This window comes from Ranitomeya variabilis, chromosome 6 (genome assembly GCF_051348905.1).
Source record: "Ranitomeya variabilis isolate aRanVar5 chromosome 6, aRanVar5.hap1, whole genome shotgun sequence".
Taxonomy (NCBI): domain Eukaryota; kingdom Metazoa; phylum Chordata; class Amphibia; order Anura; family Dendrobatidae; genus Ranitomeya; species Ranitomeya variabilis.
This window is the reverse complement of record NC_135237.1, coordinates 95288162-95310540: the sequence shown is the minus strand read 5'-3', so window position 1 is coordinate 95310540 and position 22379 is coordinate 95288162.

Sequence of the window (22379 nt, the reverse complement as noted above, 5' to 3'; positions counted from 1 at the left end):
CCCCGCACCTCACAATGGGGCAGCGGATGCGCTGGAAAAATGCATCCGCTGCTCCCGTTGTGCGGCGGAGACAACGCTAGCGTCGGGAACGAGCCCGACGCTAGTGTGAAAGTAGCCTAAGACACCGGCCTTGCCCTGGCCTCACATCAAGGATAATAGAAAAAATTGGAGTCCGGCTCAACAGGACTGGATTTTCCTTTTCTTTTTCCAAAGAAAATGTAGTGCATACAAAAGCAAAATATACATGGTCGACATGAACCAGTCCACTACCCTGGGTCATGACTGGGTCATGTTGACCATTTAAATTTTTCTTTTGTGTGCACTATATTTTCTTTTGAAAAACAAAAGAAATGCAAAAAACACTGCATTTTTTGTGCCAAAACCTGATGAAGTTTTATGTACTAACTTTATCAGTATGCACAAGAGACAAATGTACCCTGACAAAAATGCCACAAAAAATGCACCAAACATTCAGCAAAACCTGTTTTTTGACATTGCTATTTTACTGCCAAGAGAGCAGGTTTTGCCTGTGGAAAGAAAATGCATCAAAAATGCAATGGGTGATCCAAGCCTTAAATAGAGTTAAGTTGCTACTAGTGTTGAGCGATACCTTCCGATATCGGAAAGTATCGGTATCGGAAAGTATCGGCCGATACCGTCAAAGTATCGGATGTAATCCGATACCGATACCCGATCCCAATGCAAGTCAATGGGACGAAAATATCGGAATTAAAATAAACCCTTTCTTTCCTTGTAGGTTAATTCTACATGAAGGAAAACAACTAAGAATAATGTAGGATGTATTGGGGGAGGTGGGGGAGACATTAAAGGCACAGAGGTTTAGCTCAAACAAATAGAATAGCAGGTTTTTTTGTTTTTTTTTATGACGTTCGGCGTTAGAAAGATTTTGACTATTTTTTTTTTTTTATTATTTTGTCAGATATTGATGTTTCACTACTTCCACGTCCTTCACCTTCTTTTTTACTTCTCCCACACTTTCTTCTTCATTATCCTCATCATCAGCTTCTTTGACATCAACTATCTTCACCTTATTCATCTTCTTCTTCTTCTACCTATAATTTTTTTTTTTTACATTGTTCATATTCTTTTTATTTAACTATTATCTTTTTCATATTCAACTTCTTCATCATATTCTTATTTGTGACAGGCATTCCCGTAGTTGTTATCTATAAAAGTTTGAAGATTACACCTTCCGTTCTGCCTGTCACAAAAGAGTTACATTTGTCCGCGTTCAGTTTGGCCTGCAGCATCAGGCTTTATCCAGGGGCACCACGAGGAGGAACGGACTCACCCCCATACACTGCTTAGTCTTCTTCTGCTTATAATTTAGATAATATCTTTTGCTCTGATATTTAGTCTTATGCTTAATGTTCTTCTGCTCTTTGTTCTGCAGCCTCTTGTTCTTCTGCTTCTCGGTCTCCCATGTCGTCGTCGTCTCCAGGGTCGTCGTCTCCGGGGTCGTCGTCATCGGGGTGGTCTTCAAGGTCATCGTCTCCAGGGTCGTCGTCATCTCAGTGGTCGTCGTCTCTGGTGTCGTCGTCATCTTAGGGGTGGTCTTCCGGGTCGTCGTCTTTAGGGTCTTGAACTTGGAAATGTAGCAGAAGGTACAAGAAGGCTGAGAAAATGCCGAGAAACAGCTGATGGAACTGGAACTCGGATGGCTACCCGAAGGTCCAAGAGCCAATGGAACTACCGAGGACCAGCTGACGTTACTGGAACCCGGTTACTAAGCAGGAGGTACCCGTGCCTGAAAGCACTACCAAGGACCACCTGACGTTGGTGGAACTCGGATACCCAGAAGGAGGCACCTAAGCCAAAGGCTCTGCCCGGAACCAGCTGACGGTACTGGAACCAGGATGGGGAGCAGAAGGTACAAGAGCAAAAGACACTGCCGAGAACCAGCTGACGGTGCTGGAACCCGGATGGGTAGCCGAAGGTCCAAGAGCCAATGGAACTACCGAGGACCAGCTGACGTTACTGGAACCCGGTTACTAAGCAGGAGGTACCCGTGCCTGAAAGCACTACCAAGGACCACCTGACGTTGGTGGAACTCGGATACCCAGAAAGAGGCACCTAAGCCAAAGGCTCTGCCCGGAACCAGCTGACGGCACTGGAACCAGGATGGGGAGCAGAAGGTACAAGAGCAAAAGACACTGCCGAGAACCAGCTGACGGTGCTGGAACCCGGATGGGTAGCCGAAGGTCCAAGAGCCAATGGAACTACCGAGGACCAGCTGACGTTACTGGAACCCGGTTACTAAGCAGGAGGTACCCGTGCCTGAAAGCACTACCAAGGACCACCTGACGTTGGTGGAACTCGGATACCCAGAAGGAGGCACCTAAGCCAAAGGCTCTGCCCGGAACCAGCTGACGGTGCTGGAACCAGGATGGGGACCTATTCAAGCTTATCTTCCTAGAGCCCCAACTAGCGGTGTTGGAGCAAAGGGTCAGCAGGGGGAGCAGAGTGTAGGCCGAAGCCTGCACTGGCGGCAGCTTTGTGTCTGCGTGGCTGTTGCAGGACACGTTGCCGGCTGCACAGCAGGGGAACAGCTGGCGTTGCTGAACCCCACTGACACTTTGGCTGGTGTTTTTCTCTGTGCAGCTAGCAGTACCGGGCACCAACTGGCGGTGTTAGAGCCCAGGCTCTGCGGGGGGAGAAGAGTGTAGGCCGAAGCCTAATTGAACCAATTTTAAAGGTAACCTTTAACCCCCCCCTCAGGTGTTACAAACTAGAAGAGCCACAGCTTATGCAGCAGTAGTGCTGCACAAGTCAAAGGTTGCTCTTTTCATTTTTCTCCTTGCACACGCTGAAAGGAACACGTATAACATTTAGGCCCTTACACAGTCAAACTGTGTTGGAGGCGAGAGTTCCCTTCGTAATGAGACGCAGCACAGATGTCAAGAATCCCACCTTGGTGCTGGGCGCAGCCTCCTGAGCGTTGTTATTTGCTGTACAGGAGTCTGCGCTGTCGTGTTATCCCTTGGCCTTGCGCTGTTAGCGCTGCCCATCTTCTGACATCATTTCATGTCGGCTATTGCGGTTTGCGATGACCATGAATCCGAGCCACGCAGTGTCTTTACATAGTTAAAACACTGCGGGGCTGGGATTCATGGCCTGGCGCAGTACATAGGTTCGCCTCTCACACTCGGGTCCTTACACCCGCTTCAGACTGTGCGGCGTCAGCTGATCCCTTATCGCATGCCGCGGCCATGAAGCCGCACAGTCTGAAGAAGGCGGAAGGAGATGAGGGACAGGCGAACATAAACACTGCTCATGCCCGTCAATCACACCCTCGCAGTCCAAATAAATAAGACACCGAGGGGCGTTGTGTGGGTCAGGGCGGCCGCAGAGGCGCAGGCAGCCAAACAATGATGCCAGAAGACGGGCAGCGCTACCAAGGGGGTTGCAGCGTGTCATTACAAAGGAAAGTCACACCTCCGGGACGGTTAAATGGTCACAGAGGACACATTTTAGACGTGTTCAGGTCCACATGTGCGAGGAGAATAAGTTTATGAGCCACCTTGCACACATGCAGCATTACTGCTGTACAAGGTGGCTGGAAAACACACAAACACCTGGGGGTGGGGCGACAGGATCCCTTCAATTTCAGTTCTTGTGTCTGCGTGGCTGTTGCAGGACACGTTGCCGGCTACACAGCAGGGGAACAGCTGGCGGTGCTGAACCCCACTGAAACATTGGCTGGTGTTTTTCTCTGTGCAGCTAGCAGTACCGGGCCCCAACTGGCGGTGTTAGAGCCCAGGGTCAGCAGGAGGAGAGGGAGCAGAGTGTAGGCCGAAGCCTGCACTGGCGGCAGCTTTGGGTCTGTTGTGCCTGCGTGGCTGTTGCAGGACACGTTGCCGGCTGCACAGCAGGGGAACAGCTGGCGTTGCTGAACCCCACTGACACTTTGGCTGGTGTTTTTCTCTGTGCAGCTAGTAGTACCGGGCACCAACTGGCGGTGTTAGAGCCCAGGCTCTGCGGGGGGAGCAGAGTGTAGGCCGAAGCCTAATTGAACCAATTTTAAAGGTAACCTTTAACCCCCCCTCAGGTGTTACAAACTAGAAGAGCCACAGCTTATGCAGCAGTAGTGCTGCACAAGTCAAAGGTTGCTCTTTTCATTTTTCTCCTTGCACACGCTGAAAGGAACACATATAACATTTAGGCCCTTACACAGTCAAACTGTGTTGGAGGCGAGAGTTCCCTTCGCAATGAGACGCAGCACAGATGTCAAGAATCCCACCTTGGTGCTGGGCGCAGCCTCCTGAGCGTTGTTATTTGCTATACAGGAGTCTGCGCTGTCGTGTTATCCCTTGGCCTTGCGCTGTTAGCGCTGCCCATCTTCTGACATCATTTCATGTCGGCTGTTTCGGTTTGCGATGACCATGAATCCGAGCCACGCAGTGTCTTTACATAGTTAAAACACTGCGGGGCTGGGATTCATGGCCTGGTGCAGTACATAGGTTCGCCTCTCACACTCGGGTCCTTACACCCGCTTCAGACTGTGCGGCGTCAGCTGATCCCTTATCGCATGCCGCGGCCATGAAGCCGCACAGTCTGAAGAAGGCGGAAGGAGATGAGGGACAGGCGAACATAAGCACTGCTCATGCCCGTCAATCACACCCTCGCAGTCCAAATAAATAAGACACCGAGGGGCGTTGTGTGGGTCAGGGCGGCCGCAGAGGCGCAGGCAGCCAAACAATGATGCCAGAAGACGGGCAGCGCTACCAAGGGGGTTGCAGCGTGTCATTACAAAGGAAAGTCACACCTCCGGGACGGTTAAATGGTCACAGAGGACACATTTTAGACGTGTTCAGGTCCACATGTGCGAGGAGAATAAGTTTATGAGCCACCTTGCACACATGCAGCATTACTGCTGTACAAGGTGGCTAGAAAACACACAAACACCTGGGGGTGGGGCGACAGGATCCCTTCAATTTCAGTTCTTGTGTCTGCGTGGCTGTTGCAGGACACGTTGCCGGCTACACAGCAGGGGAACAGCTGGCGGTGCTGAACCCCACTGACACATTGGCTGGTGTTTTTCTCTGTGCAGCTAGCAGTACCGGGCCCCAACTGGCGGTGTTAGAGCCCAGGGTCAGCAGGAGGAGAGGGAGCAGAGTGTAGGCCGAAGCCTGCACTGGCGGCAGCTTTGGGTCTGTTGTGCCTGCGTGGCTGTTGCAGGACACGTTGCCGGCTGCACAGCAGGGGAACAGCTGGCGTTGCTGAACCCCACTGACACTTTGGCTGGTGTTTTTCTCTGTGCAGCTAGCAGTACCGGGCACCAACTGGCGGTGTTAGAGCCCAGGCTCTGCGGGGGGAGCAGAGTGTAGGCCGAAGCCTAATTGAACCAATTTTAAAGGTAACCTTTAACCCCCCTCAGGTGTTACAAACTAGAAGAGGCACAGCTTATGCAGCAGTAGTGCTGCACAAGTCAAAGGTTGCTCTTTTCATTTTTCTCCTTGCACACGCTGAAAGGAACATGTATAACATTTAGGCCCTTACACAGTCAAACTTTGTTGGAGGCGAGAGTTCCCTTCGTAATGAGACGCAGCACAGATGTCAAGAATCCCACCTTGGTGCTGGGCGCAGCCTCCTGAGCGTTGTTATTTGCTGTACAGGAGTCTGCGCTGTTGTGTTATCCCTTGGCCTTGCGCTGTTAGCGCTGCCCATCTTCTGACATCATTTCATGTCGGCTGTTGCGGTTTGCGATGACCATGAATCCGAGCCACGCAGTGTCTTTACATAGTTAAAACACTGCGGGGCTGGGATTCATGGCCTGGCGCAGTACATAGGTTCGCCTCTCACACTCGGGTCCTTACACCCGCTTCAGACTGTGCGGCGTCAGCTGATCCCTTATCGCATGCCGCAGCCATGAAGCCGCACAGTCTGAAGAAGGCGGAAGGAGATGAGGGACAGGCGAACATAAGCACTGCTCATGCCCGTCAATCACACCCTCGCAGTCCAAATAAATAAGACACCGAGGGGCGTTGTGTGGGTCAGGGCGGCCGTAGAGGCGCAGGCAGCCAAACAATGATGCCAGAAGATGGGCAGCGCTACCAAGGGGGTTGCAGCGTGTCATTACAAAGGAAAGTCACACCTCCGGGACGGTTAAATGGTCACAGAGGACACATTTTAGACGTGTTCAGGTCCACATGTGCGAGGAGAATAAGTTTATGAGCCACCTTGCACACATGCAGCATTACTGCTGTACAAGGTGGCTGGAAAACACACAAACACCTGGGGGTGGGGCGACAGGATCCCTTCAATTTCAGTTCTTGTGTCTGCGTGGCTGTTGCAGGACACGCTGCCGGCTACACAGCAGGGGAACAGCTGGCGGTGCTGAACCCCACTGACACATTGGCTGGTGTTTTTCTCTGTGCAGCTAGCAGTACCGGGCCCCAACTGGCGGTGTTAGAGCCCAGGGTCAGCAGGAGGAGAGGGAGCAGAGTGTAGGCCGAAGCCTGCACTGGCGGCAGCTTTGGTCTGTTGTGCCTGCGTGGCTGTTGCAGGACACATTGCCGGCTGCACAGCAGGGGAACAGCTGGCGTTGCTGAACCCCACTGACACTTTGGCTGGTGTTTTTCTCTGTGCAGCTAGCACTACCGGGCACCAACTGGCGGTGTTAGAGCCCAGGCTCTGCAGGGGGAGCAGAGTGTAGGCCGAAGCCTAAATGAACCAATTTTAAAGGTAACCTTTAACCCCCCCTCAGGTGTTACAAACTAGAAGAGCCACAGCTTATGCAGCAGTAGTGCTGCACAAGTCAAAGGTTGCTCTTTTCATTTTTCTCCTTGCACACGCTGAAAGGAACACGTATAACATTTAGGCCCTTACACAGTCAAACTGTGTTGGAGGCGAGAGTTCCCTTCGTAATGAGACGCAGCACAGATGTCAAGAATCCCACCTTGGTGCTGGGCGCAGCCTCCTGAGCGTTGTTATTTGCTGTACAGGAGTCTGCGCTGTCGTGTTATCCCTTGGCCTTGCGCTGTTAGCGCTGCCCATCTTCTGACATCATTTCATGTCGGCTGTTGCGGTTTGCGATGACCATGAATCCGAGCCACGCAGTGTCTTTACATAGTTAAAACACTGCGGGGCTGGGATTCATGGCCTGGCGCAGTACATATGTTCGCCTCTCGCTTGGGTTCTTACACCCGCTTCAGACTATGCGGCGTCAGCTGATCCCTTATCGCATGCCACGGCCATGAAGCCGCACAGTCCGAAGAAGGCGGAAGGAGATGAGGGACAGGCGAAGAAATGCACCGTTCATGCCCATCAATCACACCCTCGCAGTCCAAATAAATAAGACACCGAGGGGCGTTGTGTGGGGCAAGGCGGCCACAGAGGCGCAGGCAGCCAAACAATGATGCCAGAAGACGGGCAGCGCTACCAAGGAGCTTGTTGCGTGTCAATACAAAAGAAAATCACACCTGAGGGACGTTTTAATGGTCACAGAGGACACATTTTAGGCGTGTTCAGTTCCACATGTGCGAGGAGAATAAGTTTCTGAGCCACCTTGCACACATGCAGCATTACTGTCGTACAAGGTGGCTGTAAAACGTAGAAACACCTGGGGGAGGGGGGACAGGTTTCCTTCAATTTCAGTTCTTGTGTCTGCGTGGCTGCACAGCAGGGGAACAGCTGGCGGTGCTGAACCCCACTGACACATTGGCTGGTGTTTTTCTCTGTGCAGCTAGCACATCTGGGCCCCAACTGGCGGTGTTAGAGCCCAGGGTCAGCAGGAGGAGGAGAGGGAGCAGAGTGTAGGCCGAAGCCTGCACTGGAGCAAGTTGAAAGGGAACCTTTAACCCCCCCCCAGTCGTTTGTAGCTGAAAGAGCCATCGTGCACAGCACTAATGCTGGAAAAGGTAAACTTAGCTCTTTTAATTATGGTCCTTGCACATGCTGAACCTAACACTTATGAAAAGTGTCCCCTCCTACCGTGATACCGTCCGGTTGGTGGAACTTTCCTTTGCTGCGTCACATCACAAAGGAAAGTTCCACCTACCGGACGGTATCACGGTAGGAGGGGACACATTTCATAAGTGTTAGGTTCAGCATGTGCAAGGAGCACCACGAAAAGAGGCACTTTTTCCCTTTGCATCATTACTGCTGCACAAGGTGGCTCCTTCAGTAACAAACGCCTGGGGGGGGGGGACAGGTTCCCTTAAATTTAACTTGTTGTGCCTGCGTGGCGGTCGCAGTACACGTTGCCGTATACACAGCAGGGGAACAGCTAGCGGTGCTGAACCCCACTAACACATTGGCAAGGTGTTTGGCTCTGTGCGGACAGCACTTCTGGACAGCAACTAGCGGTGTTGGAGCCCAGGGACAGGAGGAGGAGGAGGAGGTGGAGGAGATAGGAGGGATTGCCACACACACTGCAGGGGAACAGCTGACGTTACTGAACCCCAATAACAGAGGAGGGACTGTTGACTGTGCGTACAGCACTTCTGGACGGCAACTAGCGGTGTTGGAGCCCAGGGACAGGAGGAGGAGGAGGAGGTGGAGGAGATAGGAGGGATTGCCACACACACAGCAGGGGAACAGCTGACGTTACTGAACCCCAATAACAGAGGAGGGACTGTTGGGACTGTGCGGACAGCACTTCTGGACGGCAACTAGCAGTGTTGGAGCCCAGGGACAGGAGGAGGTGGAGGAGATAGGAGGGATTGCCACACACACAGCAGGGGAACAGCTGACGTTACTGAACCCCAATAACAGAGGAGGGACTGTTGACTGTGCGTACAGCACTTCTGGACGGCAACTAGCGGTGTTGGAGCCCAGGGACAGGAGGAGGAGGAGGAGGTGGAGGAGATAGGAGGGATTGCCACACACACAGCAGGGGAACAGCTGACGTTACTGAACCCCAATAACAGAGGAGGGACTGTTGGGACTGTGCGGACAGCACTTCTGGACGGCAACTAGCAGTGTTGGAGCCCAGGGACAGGAGGAGGTGGAGGAGATAGGAGGGATTGCCACACACACAGCAGGGGAACAGCTGACGTTACTGAACCCCAATAACAGAGGAGGGACTGTTGACTGTGCGTACAGCACTTCTGGACGGCAACTAGCGGTGTTGGAGCCCAGGGACAGGAGGAGGAGGAGGAGGTGGAGGAGATAGGAGGGATTGCCACACACACAGCAGGGGAACAGCTGACGTTACTGAACCCCAATAACAGAGGAGGGACTGTTGACTGTGCGTACAGCACTTCTGGACGGCAACTAGCGGTGTTGGAGCCCAGGGACAGGAGGAGGAGGAGGAGGAGGAGGTGGAGGAGATAGGAGGGATTGCCACACACACAGCAGGGGAACAGCTGACATTACTGAACCCCAATAACAGAGGAGGGACTGTTGGGACTGTGCGGACAGCACTTCTGGACGGCAACTAGCGGTGTTGGAGCCCAGGGACAGGAGGAAGAGGAGGAGGTGGAGGAGATAGGAGGGATTGCCACACACACAGCAGGGGAACAGCTGACGTTACTGAACCCCAATAACAGAGGAGGGACTGTTGACTGTGCGTACAGCACTTCTGGACGGCAACTAGCGGTGTTGGAGCCCAGGGACAGGAGGAGGAGGAGGAGGTGGAGGAGATAGGAGGGATTGCCACACACACAGCAGGGGAACAGCTGACGTTACTGAACCCCAATAACAGAGGAGGGACTGTTGGGACTGTGCGGACAGCACTTCTGGACGGCAACTAGCGGTGTTGGAGCCCAGGGACAGGAGGAGGAGGAGGAGGTGGAGGAGATAGGAGGGATTGCCACACACAGCAGGGGAACAGCTGACATTACTGAACCCCAATAACAGAGGAGGGACTGTTGACTGTGCGTACAGCACTTCTGGACAGCAACTAGCGGTGTTGGAGCCCAGGGACAGGAGGAGGAGGAGGAGGTGGAGGAGATAGGAGGGATTGCCACACACACAGCAGGGGAACAGCTGACGTTACTGAACCCCAATAACAGAGGAGGGACTGTTGGGACTGTGCGTACAGCACTTCTGGACGGCAACTAGCGGTGTTGGAGCCCAGGGACAGGAGGAGGAGGTGGAGGAGATAGGAGGGATTGCCACACACACAGCAGGGGAACAGCTGACGTTACTGAACCCCAATAACAGAGGAGGGACTGTTGGGACTGTGCGGACAGCACTTCTGGACGGCAACAAGCGGTGTTGGAGCCCAGGGACAGGAGGAGGAGGAGGAGGTGGAGGAGATAGGAGGGATTGCCACACACACAGCAGGGGAACAGCTGACGTTACTGAACCCCAATAACAGAGGAGGGACTGTTGACTGTGCGTACAGCACTTCTGGACGGCAACTAGCGGTGTTGGAGCCCAGGGACAGGAGGAGGTGGAGGAGATAGGAGGGATTGCCACCCACACAGCAGGGGAACAGCTGACGTTACTGAACCCCAATAACAGAGGAGGGACTGTCGAGACTGTGCGGACAGCACTACCAGGCAACAACTAGCGGTGTTGGAGCCCAGGGACAGGAGGAGGAGGAGGTGGAGGAGATAGGAGGGATTGCCACACACACAGCAGGGGAACAGCTGACATTACTGAACCCCAATAACAGAGGAGGGTCTGTTGGGACTGTGCGGACAGCACTACCAGGCAACAACTAGCGGTGTTGGAGCCCAGGGACAGCAGGAAAAGCAGAGGAACACAATGTAGGCCGAAGCCTGATTGGAGAAAGGGAACCTTTAACCCCCCCCAAGGCGTTTGTAGCTGAAAGAGCCAGCTTGTGCAGCACAAAAGATGCAAAAGGAAAAGGTGGCTCTTTTCATTATGCTCCTTGCAAACACAGAACTTAACACACTTATAAAATGTGTCCACTGATACCGTAAAACCGTCCCGGAGGTGGGACTTTCCTTCGTAATATGACGCAGCACAGCTGTCATTCCTACCCCCTTGGCGCCGTGCCCCGGCTCCTCAGCGTTGTTTAAATCTGTCCCGGAGCCTGCGCTGTTATGTTATCCCTTGGCCAGGCACACTTAGCGCTGCCCATCTTCTGACATCATTTGGTGTCAGGCTGGCGGCGCCTGTGCGGCCGCGCTGGCCGAGATCCCGCCTCGCAGTGTCGTCTAATGTAATACCACCGCGGGCCTGGGATCCGTGGCCATGCGCAGTGCATATCCTCGTCTCTCACTCCCCTCCCTACGGCTTCTTCAGACTGTGCGGCGTCACGGCCGTGGCATGCTATTAGGGATCAGCTGACGGCGCACAGTCTGAAGAAGGCGTAGGGAGATGAGTGAGAGGCGGAGGTTCAGATATGCACTGCGCATGTCCATGGATCTCAGGCCCCCAGTGGGATGAAATCAGAAGACAATGCGAGGCGGGCTCTCGGCCAGCGCGGCCGCACAGGCGCCGCCAGCCTGACACCAAATGATGTCAGAAGATGGGCAGCGCTAAGTGTGCCTGGCCAAGGGATAACATAACAGCGCAGGCTCCGGGACAGATTTAAACAACGCTGAGGAGCCGGGGCACGGCGCCAAGGGGGTAGGAATGACAGCTGTGCTGCGTCATATTACGAAGGAAAGTCCCACCTCCGGGACGGTTTTACGGTATCAGTGGACACATTTTATAAGTGTGTTAAGTTCTGCCTGTGCAAGGAGCTAAACAAAAATAGCTACCTTTTCCTTGTGCAGCATTACTGCTGCACAAGGTGGCTCTTTCAGTAACAAATGCCTTGGGGGGGGGAAGGTTCCCTTACATTTCAGTTGTTGTGTCAGCGTGGCGGTCGCAGGACACATTGCCGGCTACACAGCTGGGGATCAGCTGACGTTACTGAAACCCAATAACACTGGGTCGTATGTTTTGACTGTGCAGGCGGCACTTCTGAGCCTCAACTGGCGGTGTTGGAGCCCAGGAATTTAAGTTCAGGTGGTAGAAAGATGAACACAACAGGAGACCTGGATAATGTAGACAGTCACCTAATTATTTAATCAGGAAGAGGAGTGGCAAATTCCTGTGAGATCCAGGCCTTGTTCATTTTCAGGAAAGTAAGCCGGTCAACGTTATCGGAGGATAGTCGCATGCGACGGTCAGTTAGTACACCACCTGCAGCACTAAAGACGCGTTCCGATAATACACTAGCCGCAGGGCAAGCCAGCACCTCCAATGCATACTGGCTTAGCTCTGGCCATGTATCCAGCTTTGAGACCCAAAACTTGAAAGGTGAAGAGCCGTCTGGGAGTACAGCAAGAGGGCAAGACATGTAGTCTGTCACAATCTGACGGAACCGTTGCCTCCTGCTGACTGGAGCCATCTGTGATGGTGTTGACTTTTGTGGCGGGCACAGAAAACTGTGCCACAGTTGGGCCATACTGCTCTTGCCTTGGGCAGAGGCACTGCTTCTGCTCCCTCTTTGTGCAGAGCCTCCACCACTGCCTGGACGCACTGAGCTGTTTTGTAATGCACTAGCAGCACTTCTCTCACTTGGAATGGAGAAGATGATGGAATTCACCAGTGTGTCTTGGTACTCCCGCATTTTTCGCTCCCGGTTCAACGGTGTGATGAGGCTTTCTACGTTGTCCCGGTAGCGAGGATCGAGGAGGGTGAACACCCAATATTCAGACATGTTGAGAATGTGGGCGATGCGGCGGTCGTTTCTCAGGCACTGCAGCATGTAATCCACCATGTGCTGCAGACTGCCAACTGCCCAAGAAACGCTATCCCCTGCTGGAGGCGTGATCTCTGCCCGCTCGTCATCACCCCACCCTCGCTGTACACACTGAGTACTGGACAATTGTGTAACTCCCTCCTCTGGACGGATGTCTTCCTCCTCCATTGACTCCTCCTCATCCTCCTCACAAACTGTCCCCTGCCTACGCGTTTGTGAGGAACCACGTGGCGCTGGCTGTCCAGAAGATGATGGAAATGTTGAATCCTCATCCTCCACCTCTTCCACAACATCATCCCTTAGCGCTTGCAGGGATTTTTCAAGCAGGCAGATAAGGGGGACAGTCATGCTGACTAGTGCATCATCTGCACTCGCCATCCGCGTGGAATAATCGAAGGGACGCAAAACCTGGCAGACGTCATTCATAGTGGCCCACTCTGTGGTTGTGAAGTCTGAACGGCGCTGAGTGCGACTTCTTTGCGCCTGATGCAGCTGGTACTCCATTACAGCTTGCTGCTGCTCACACAACCGCTCCAACATATGTAACGTGGAATTCCACCTGGTAGGTAGGTCACATATGATGCGATGTTCCGGCAGGCGGTGTCGGCGCTGCAGAGCCGCAATGCGCGCTTTTGCCGTGCTGGAACGCCGCAAGTGAGCACACTCTAGGCGGACCTTGTGCAGCAGTGCATCAAGATCCGGATAGTCCCTCAAAAAACTCTGCACGACCAAATTGAGCACATGTGCCAGACAAGGGATGTGAGTGAGGTTGCCGAGGCCCAGAGCTGCCACCAGATTTCGGCCATTATCACACACTACCATGCCTGGCTGGAGATTCGCTGGCACAAACCACACATCGCTCTCCTGCTTGATGGCATTCCAGAGCTCCTGCGCTGTGTGGCTTCGATTCCCCAAAGAAATTAATTTCAAGACGGCCTGTTGACGTTTGGCCACGGCTGTGCTCATGTCGGTCGTAACAGGTAAACGTTCATCACGGGTCCATGTGGAGGTGGACTGTGACGGCTCCTGCAGCGATGATTCTGAGGAACTGGTGTAAGAGGAGGAGTCAATGCGTACAGAATGGATTCCTGCAATCCTTGGAGTGGGCAGGACACGTCCTGCGCCACTCGCACGGTCTGTACCCGGCTCAACGACATTAACCCAATGGGCAGTGAGGGAAAGGTATCGCCCCTGTCCATGTTGACTGGTCCACGCATCGGTGGTGAGGTGGACCTTGCTACTGACGGCGTTCAGTAGCGCGTGTTTTATGTGTCCCTCCACATGCTTGTGCAGGGCAGGGACGGCTTGCCTGCTGAAATAAAAGCAGCTGGGCACATTGTACTGTGGGACTGCCAATGACATCAAGTCACGGAAGCTGTCAGTCTCCACCAGCCTGAATGACAGCATTTCCAGTGACAGAAGTTTGGCAATGCCTGCAGTCAGAGCCTGTGCTCGTGGGTGGTTTGCCGAGAAAGGCCGCCTTTTCTCCCATGCCTGTACTACCGATGGCTGTACACTGGGCTGGGAGTGTGTGGATGACTGGGAAAGTGGTGCTGCGGGTGGAATTACAGCGGGTCTCTGGACAACAGGGCCAGAGGTTCTTCCACGGCGATCCTGGGAGGAATGCGAACCAGCTGCGTGTGAACTGGAGGAAGAAGCAACACGAGCTGAAGAGGTGGTAGCTGCCGCTGTTGTTTGGCCTAGCTCTTCAGTGTGTTTTTGTAACTCCGCCGCGTGCCTGTTGCGCACATGTTTCCACATGTTGGAGGTATTGAGGTTGCTGACATTTCGACCTCTTTTTACTTTGTGATGACACACCTTGCATTTGACATAGCAAATGTCATCTGCAACTGTGTCAAAAAAGGACCAGGCACTGCAAGTCTTGGGAGCGCCCTTTTTGGCTTTTGGAAGAGACATGCTCCTAACGGGTGCCAAAGCGGAGGCTGCAGGATCCGCAGTCTTCCCCCTCCCTCTCCCTCTTTGGGCCGTACGGGGAATCTCTTCCTCAGAGCTGCTCCCACCACCTTCCTGTCCCTCACGCCAAGATGGGTCAAGGACCTCATCATCTACACTACCCTCTGCCCCCAACTGCTCCTCCTGGGTAGTCTCAGCAGCAGAGCACGCACCAGTAAGTGGCACCTGAGTGTCATCATCAGCGGATGCGGCCTGCGATGTGGTGACCGGAGGCACTGGCCCACCCGCCTCTTCAGACTCAGAGAGAAAAAGCTGTTGGGCATCACTGCACCCTGCCTCTTCTTCCATTTCTCCAATGCTGCTTGGCTGGCCCCCTGTTTCCAAGCCAAGAGATTCAGAGAACAGAAGTAGAGACGGCTCCTGTCCTGGGCTCTCTGTCTGCCTGGGCAATTTGGCAGGTGGTGAAGAGACAGATGGCTGCTCTCCAGTGCTCTGTGTCTGAGAGGATGTGGCACTAATTGAAGTTGATGCATTAGCTGCCATTCATCCGACAACGGCTTCAATTTGTTCTTCACGCAGCAGCGGTGTACGGCGCTCTGCGACAAAGCTGCGCATGAATGACTGTTCCCTGGTGAAAGTGGGTGCTGATGAGTCACCGGTGCCTGCAGCAGGCACAGAATCCCCACGTCCCCTCCCTGCTCCGCGCCCACGCCCACGCCCACGTGCCTTACTCACTGCCTTCTTCATCTTGGTTGACTGATAAAGATAAGCAGAAAAGTACTAACGGCTTTGTGTGCTTATTCCTGAACAACTCCTAACAGGTATAAGAAACACTAATTTTCTAAAGTGTGGACTAGACTTTAATATGAGCTAATGTGGCCTACACAAATGTAAAGTGGTGGCACTGGTGTGTTTGGTGAACTTTATTATTTTTTTTTTTGGGGGGGGCTGAACTGACAACAGAGAGAGCTGCAGTCACACGGAGACCGTGCAGACAGCCGTAAACGGCGCTGCAAGGCCCAAAAACCCTCCTCTACGTTATCCTATGTAGTGTTTTTCCACAAATTAGCTGGAGACGGGTGGAAAGACACTAATAGGAATTTTTTTAAAAAATGTGCAGCAGCCTGCACTACTTAAAAGAAAAGGAAAATTGATTTTACGGTATGACGCAGTGAAGAACCCTGAGCTGGAGACAACCAGGCTATGGCTGCTCACAGACTACAGGGCGAGCTGCAGTCACACGGAGACGGTGCAGACAGCGGTAAACGGCGCTGCAAGGCCCAAAAACCCTCCTCTACGTTATCCTATGTAGTGTTTTTCCACAAATTAGCTGGAGACGGGTAGAAAGACACTAATAGGAATTTTTTGAAAAAATGTGCAGCAGCCTGCACTACTTAAAAGAAAAGGAAAATTGATTTTACGGTATGACGCAGTGAAGAACCCTGAGCTGGAGACAACCAGGCTATGGCTGCTCACAGACTACAGGGCGAGCTGCAGTCACACGGAGACCGTGCAGACAGCCGTAAACGGCGCTGCAAGGCCCAAAAACCCTCCTCTACGTTATCCTATGTAGTGTTTTTCCACAAATTAGCTGGAGACGGGTGGAAAGACACTAATAGGAATTTTTTGAAAAAATGTGCAGCAGCCTGCACTACTTAAAAGAAAAGGAAAATTGATTTTACGGTATGACGCAGTGAAGAACCCTGAGCTGGAGACAACCAGGCTATGGCTGCTCACAGACTACAGGGCGAGCTGCAGTCACACGGAGACCGTGCAGACAGCCGTAAACGGCGCTGCAAGGCCCAAAAACCCTCCTCTACCTTATCCTATGTAGTGTTTTTCCACAAATTAGCTGGAGACGGGTGGAAAGACACTAATAGGATTTTTTTGAAAAAATTAGCAACAGACTACGCTACTTGGAAAAAAAACAAAAAAAAAAAAAAACAGTATGAGGCAATGAACCACCCTCCCTGAACTGAATACAACCAGCTATGGATGGCCTATGGCTGCACTCAGACTAGAGAGTGGGCTGCACTCACACACACACACACACAGACCTTGCAGATCACTGTGAAAACAGCGCTACAAGGCAAAAGCAAGGTGAATAGTAGGTGAACACAGCGGTTGCTAAATTAGCCTTTGAAAAGCACAAAAAAGCAAATCGCTATCTCTAAACTGGCCCTCAGTCAGCAAACAGCGTCCTGTCACTAACTGAATTCACAGCAGAGTGAGCGCAAAATGGCGCCAGCGACTTTTAAACTGCATCATGACATCATTTCAGCAGCCAATCACAGCCATGCCAGTAGTTTCATGCCCTCCATGCTGAACAGGATGTGCCCACACTTGGAATCATTGTCATTGGCTGAATTTGTGCAGTTTGAATCTGGGAACTTCCGATTCCGGTATCCGATACGCGGCAAGTATCGGAATCCCGGTATCGGAATTCCGATACCACAAGTATCGGCCGATACACGATACTTGCGGTATCGGAATGCTCAACACTAGTTGCTACTTCACACACACACAACTGTTTTGTGAAATAACAGACTTTTTTTTTAGTGCTGTCTTGTCATTGGCAAAACTCAATGATGTCAGAAAGGTGAAGTGAGTTCACTGGCTGTGAACTCCCAGGACCTGTCAGACAGCACCGCGAGAAGGAGAACTTTCTCATGCTCGCGGTGCCCTAAGGGTATGTGCCCACGTTGCAGATTCCATTGCGGATTTTTCTGCGCGGATTCTGCAAAATCCGCAGGAAAAACGCGGATTTACTGTGGATTTACTGTGGATTTTGTGCTGATTCCACCTGCGTTTTTACACTTGCGGATTCCTATTAAGGAATAGGTGTAAAACGCTGCGGAATCCGCACAAAGAATTGACATGCACAGCGGATTTGGTTCTCCATAGGTTAACATGCTACTGTAAAACGCATGGAAAACAGCTGCGAATCCACAGCGTCAAATCCGCTGTGAACTCGCAGCCAAATCCGCAACGTGTGCACATAACCTTAGACAGGGAATAGCAGTTCACACAGACACTGAGCGTGTGCTCAGTGTGTCTGCTCGATGACAGGCTGCATGGTCGCATCATGCAGCCTACCATCTAGATGTAGCAGAGCTGGACCCAGCGTGGGACAAATGGATTTAAAGCATCTCTGCGGAAAGGTGAGGAATACTGTTGCTTTTTTACCTTTTACAGATGGCGAGCGCATCGGGGGAGTAGGTGAGGTCGTTAGTATTGTTTAATTAAGAATATTAAAGGAGTCTGTCTTTCTTTCAATTAAAGGACCTTTTTCTGGGTGCCTGTGTTTTATTACAATATTACTATGGGGTCAGTAATGGGGGCGTCTTATTGACTCCTCTCCATTACTAACCTTGAGGCTTGATGTCACTTGACGGTGATATCAACCCCCCCCAACTATTACCCCACTTGCCACCGCTACAGGGCAAGTGGGAAGAGCGAGGCTAAGTGCCAGAATTGGCGCATCTTAGAGATGCGCCTTTTCTGAGGTGGCTGAAAGCTGATGTCCAGGTCTGGAAGGAGATCCCTCAGGAGACCATCCGCCGCCTCATCAGGAGCATGCCCAGGTGTTGTAGGGAGATCATACAGGCACGTGGAGGCCACGCACACTACTGAACATCAATTCCTTGTCTTATGGCATTTCCTCTGAAGTTGAATCAGCCTGTAACTTCATTTTCCACTTTGATTTTGAGCATCTTTCCAACTCCAGACCTCCGTGGGATATTAGTTGTGATTTACATTGATCATTTTTAGGTTTTATTGTTCACAACACATTCCACTATGTAATGAATAAAGATTTACAACCGGAATATTTCTCTCAGTGATATCTAGGATGTGGGATTTTAGTGTACCCTTTATTTTTTTGAGCAGTATATATATATATATATATATATATATATATATATATGTATATATATATTTAATGAGGACTTTTTATGGGAGTGCTAGCTATTTGACTACTACTGGTCCATACTATAGAGGTAATCCGCTATGCAGTTGCAGCGCCCCAGAGTCCTGGTCGTTGCAGTACTGTGGCTCCGCAGCTAAGGGGGGCTATGGTACGTCTGATGGCACTGAAGGAGTTCATCTGACCAGGTATCACATACACCAATACATTTCACAGCCGGGCCTCCAGGGGGAGCTAAGGGTGCTATTTATTAGGCCACTCCTCACCGTGTGGGTAAACTGGGGGTCAGGCAGGAAGTTAGAGAGAAAGCTGACTGGGTTGGAACCAGGCAACACCTTGTGGCAGAGGGTGTTGTGGGGGAAGATTCGGTAGGGTCCCTGTCAGGTTTTGGACCCTGACAGAGGCCTGGCAAAGAGAGAGAACGTCACGGGACCGTGCCTGCTCAGCATAGCGGCGGTACCCTAAGAAAGGACAAGAAGCGAGATATATTGTGCTGAGTGAGAATCGGGATCAAAGCAAGAAGGAGAAACACCAGTAGGAGTCATGCTGTAAGACCAAGGCAACATCCTACTGAGGCGCACAGCCGGCGGCCGGAACGCCGAGGAAGTATTTATATATCTAGCTCCAAGCAATACTTCAAACCAACGGCAGGACAGTCAGTCACAGGCGGGCTGTCTCACCTAAATCACCTACGCAGACATAGGGGGCAACCTGTGGAGAGGGGCGACTCTAGGGTCCCGGAAGAGCTCCAAGCCTACCCGTCATACGGGTGCGTCCCGACCGTAACATCAGGGAGGGACGGAGGATTAGCAGAACATCATCTAATCGAGTTGTGAGGGAACACGAGAAACAGACACAACAGTTGTGGGGACTATCCCGTAAGCACAGCAGGGAAGGACCACAACACATAGCGCTAGCAGGAAGGCACAGATTTCCACCTGCAAAGAGAACTCTGGAGGTGCCATTGGACCCGCCGGACTTGCGCAGCCTGGTGAACCGTATTCCGGACTGAGGACCCAGAGACCTTCAGTAAAGAGGTAAAGAGACTGCAACCTGGTGTCCTCATTATTTACTGCACTGCACCACCACCACTATCCACATCTATTACTGTACGCCCCTCAGCAGGGTCACGGACCGGGTCTAGCCACCGTGACAACCCCAGAGCAGAGACTTGGAGGCCCGGTACCGGGTGCCCCTCAGCCCTGCGGCAGTGGGGGCGCTACACAGTTACCTTAAATTTGGTTGTTTTGAAGCATGTCCCATCAGTAGACCTAGTCACTCATGGTCATGGTCAGCTTTATCTTCTGTTTAAAGAAAACTTTCTTTCAAATACATTTTCTTTCATTCAAAGAGCTGAGAAATGTATTTTCTTACTTCATGTTAAAGGGGTTGTTCACCTTTAGGGACATTATTTAACTAAAATATATGTATTTTGGGCTAAAAACAATTTTTGCAATTGGCTTTCATTACAAATTTTGCTCCGTTTTTCTTTTACAGGCTCTTTATTTCCCTGTACAGTTGACTTTAATGTAGTCTATGGCCATAATTCAGCTGAGACAAGATCAGAAAAGACAGGTAACAAATAGTTCCAAACTTCCCTTTAAGACTGCCAGAAAAAGCTTACTGATGGTATTTTAGTTAGAGATGGGCATAACGGCCACAGTTTCATAGAGTGCGACCACGTACTGGTTGTGGAGTCAGGGAACCCAACAAAGCCAATGCCATTTTCAGCTGAATGTATATCCAAGGATGCATATTCAGCTGAAATTTAGTACAGTGCAAAGAACCACCAGCTCCCTGCACCACAATAGCTATACAGGCCATCAGCCAATCAGAGGCCAGCAGCTGATATTGGCATGCCTGTCACGGGCAATGCACGTCATCACTGTCATGCGGCACCCACCCCCTACGCCAGTTATAGAGGAGGAAGAGGATGCTGGTCACCATGAAAATGGGGACAGGTAAGAAGAATCATTTTTTGCTGTGTATTTTTTTATGTGTTATAGAAGAACACCAGGATGGGGGACATTAATAAAGAAAGGGGCCAGGATGAGGACATTATTACAGAATGGGGTCCAGGACAGGGGACATCATTACAACATGGGGCTATGATGGGAAACATTATTGCAGGATAAGGGCGAGGATGGAGGGCATTATTACAGGATTGCAGCTGTTATTACAGGATGAGGGCAAGGACCGCAACAAGCAAGGACAGGATTAAAACAGAATTTTGGGTGAGAACTGGAAACATTATTACAGGAAGGAGGCAAGGGTGAGGGACATTATTGCTGGATGGCAGCCGTAATTACAGGATGAGGGCAAGGACCGCAACACTATTACAGGATGTGGGATATTATTACAGGATGACAGTGAGGATAGGGGACATTATTACAGAAAGGGGGCCAAGACAGATGACATTATTTCAGGAGACTGTACATATGACCAACATGCTGGTGGGGGCCCAAGTCTGAATTTTGGCCCATAGTTACGCCACTAGTTCAGGGCTCATGCAGACATCCGTGCAAAGCGGTCCAATCACATGCCACTAATTCACTGCCCCAACCCTGGAGTGACAGGCTCATAGACATATATGAAGCTGTCGTGCTCAAGTCAGGAGACCCACGGCCAGTTTGTGCATTAGTAGTACGTGATCGGACCGCTTTGCACGGATGTCTGCATGAGCCCTTAGGGGTTAGGTCCCTTTTGTTTGTTAATGCAGTTTTATCAGACTGACCACATTGCATTATCCTCTTCAGTGAACAATCCAGACTACAGAATAGGACTTCTTTAAACCAACTAACTTTCCCACAACATGTTCTCATGGTCAAAAAAAGCTCAAAAACTAAGAAAATTACATTATAGATTTGTTTATTTTAGATTTACTACTTATTTATTAAAATTTACCTTTAAGACGAACCTACACATTAAATCCTCTCTTTTTATTTGTGTTTATGAGAAAGCCTTGTTGTGGAAAGGTTTTAGCGCCCTAATAATAACACCATAACAAAGATCTGCTGTGGTCGATGGAATATTAGTCCAGGAGATTAAAGAGACTTAGAGGTTTTCCGCTAAAATATTTTTACGACATGTCAATCAATTTGAAGTATGTGAACATCACCACAGATGTAAGCGAGCTCCTGGAGTAAGGAGTGGAATTATCAGCCACGGAACACATCTCCTCCCTCCACCTTTCTGTGAGCAGGGCCTCAGCATTGTAGCGCTGGCCCATAGTGTCCACCTAGACATGTGCATCATTATCTTCTGAACTGTAAGGATTAAAGGAGTGGGAATTAAAGAATTAAAGAGAAAAATAACATTTTTGTACCTATGTAGTATGCAACAGGTCACAAAATGAATTCCATATGTGAGGTGGGATTAATATACCCTAGAAATGAGAATTTCAATGAAACAAGTTTCTGTTTGTTTTCTATCACATTTAGGGCAAGTGTAGGCAACACCCCTGACGAAGCTTGGGTGAAACACGCATTGGGGCTTTTTTACCACACTATACGCATTCCTACTTAGTGAATCACTTAATATAAGTATAGTGTCAGCTATTATATGGGACATTATCCTTATTGGAGTGTCTAGGGACATACCCTTTAGACATTTAGGATCTCCTTTTTTCTGCAAATGTCATGATTTTTTTTTACAGATTTGGAGCGCCCCCGCACCGCCGCAGGGCCGAGGGGTACCCGGAGCCGGGCCTCTGAGTCTCAGTTCTGGGGTTGTCACGGTGGCTAGACCCGGTCCGTGGCCCTGTCTGTCAGTGGGGGACGTCCGGTGCAATAAGTGGTGTTGTAACGGTGCAGTTGTGGGGTGCAGGTCGCGGTAAATAACGAGGACACCAGGTTGCAGTCTCTTTACCTCTTTACTGGAGATCTCTGGGTCCTCAGTCCAGAATACGGT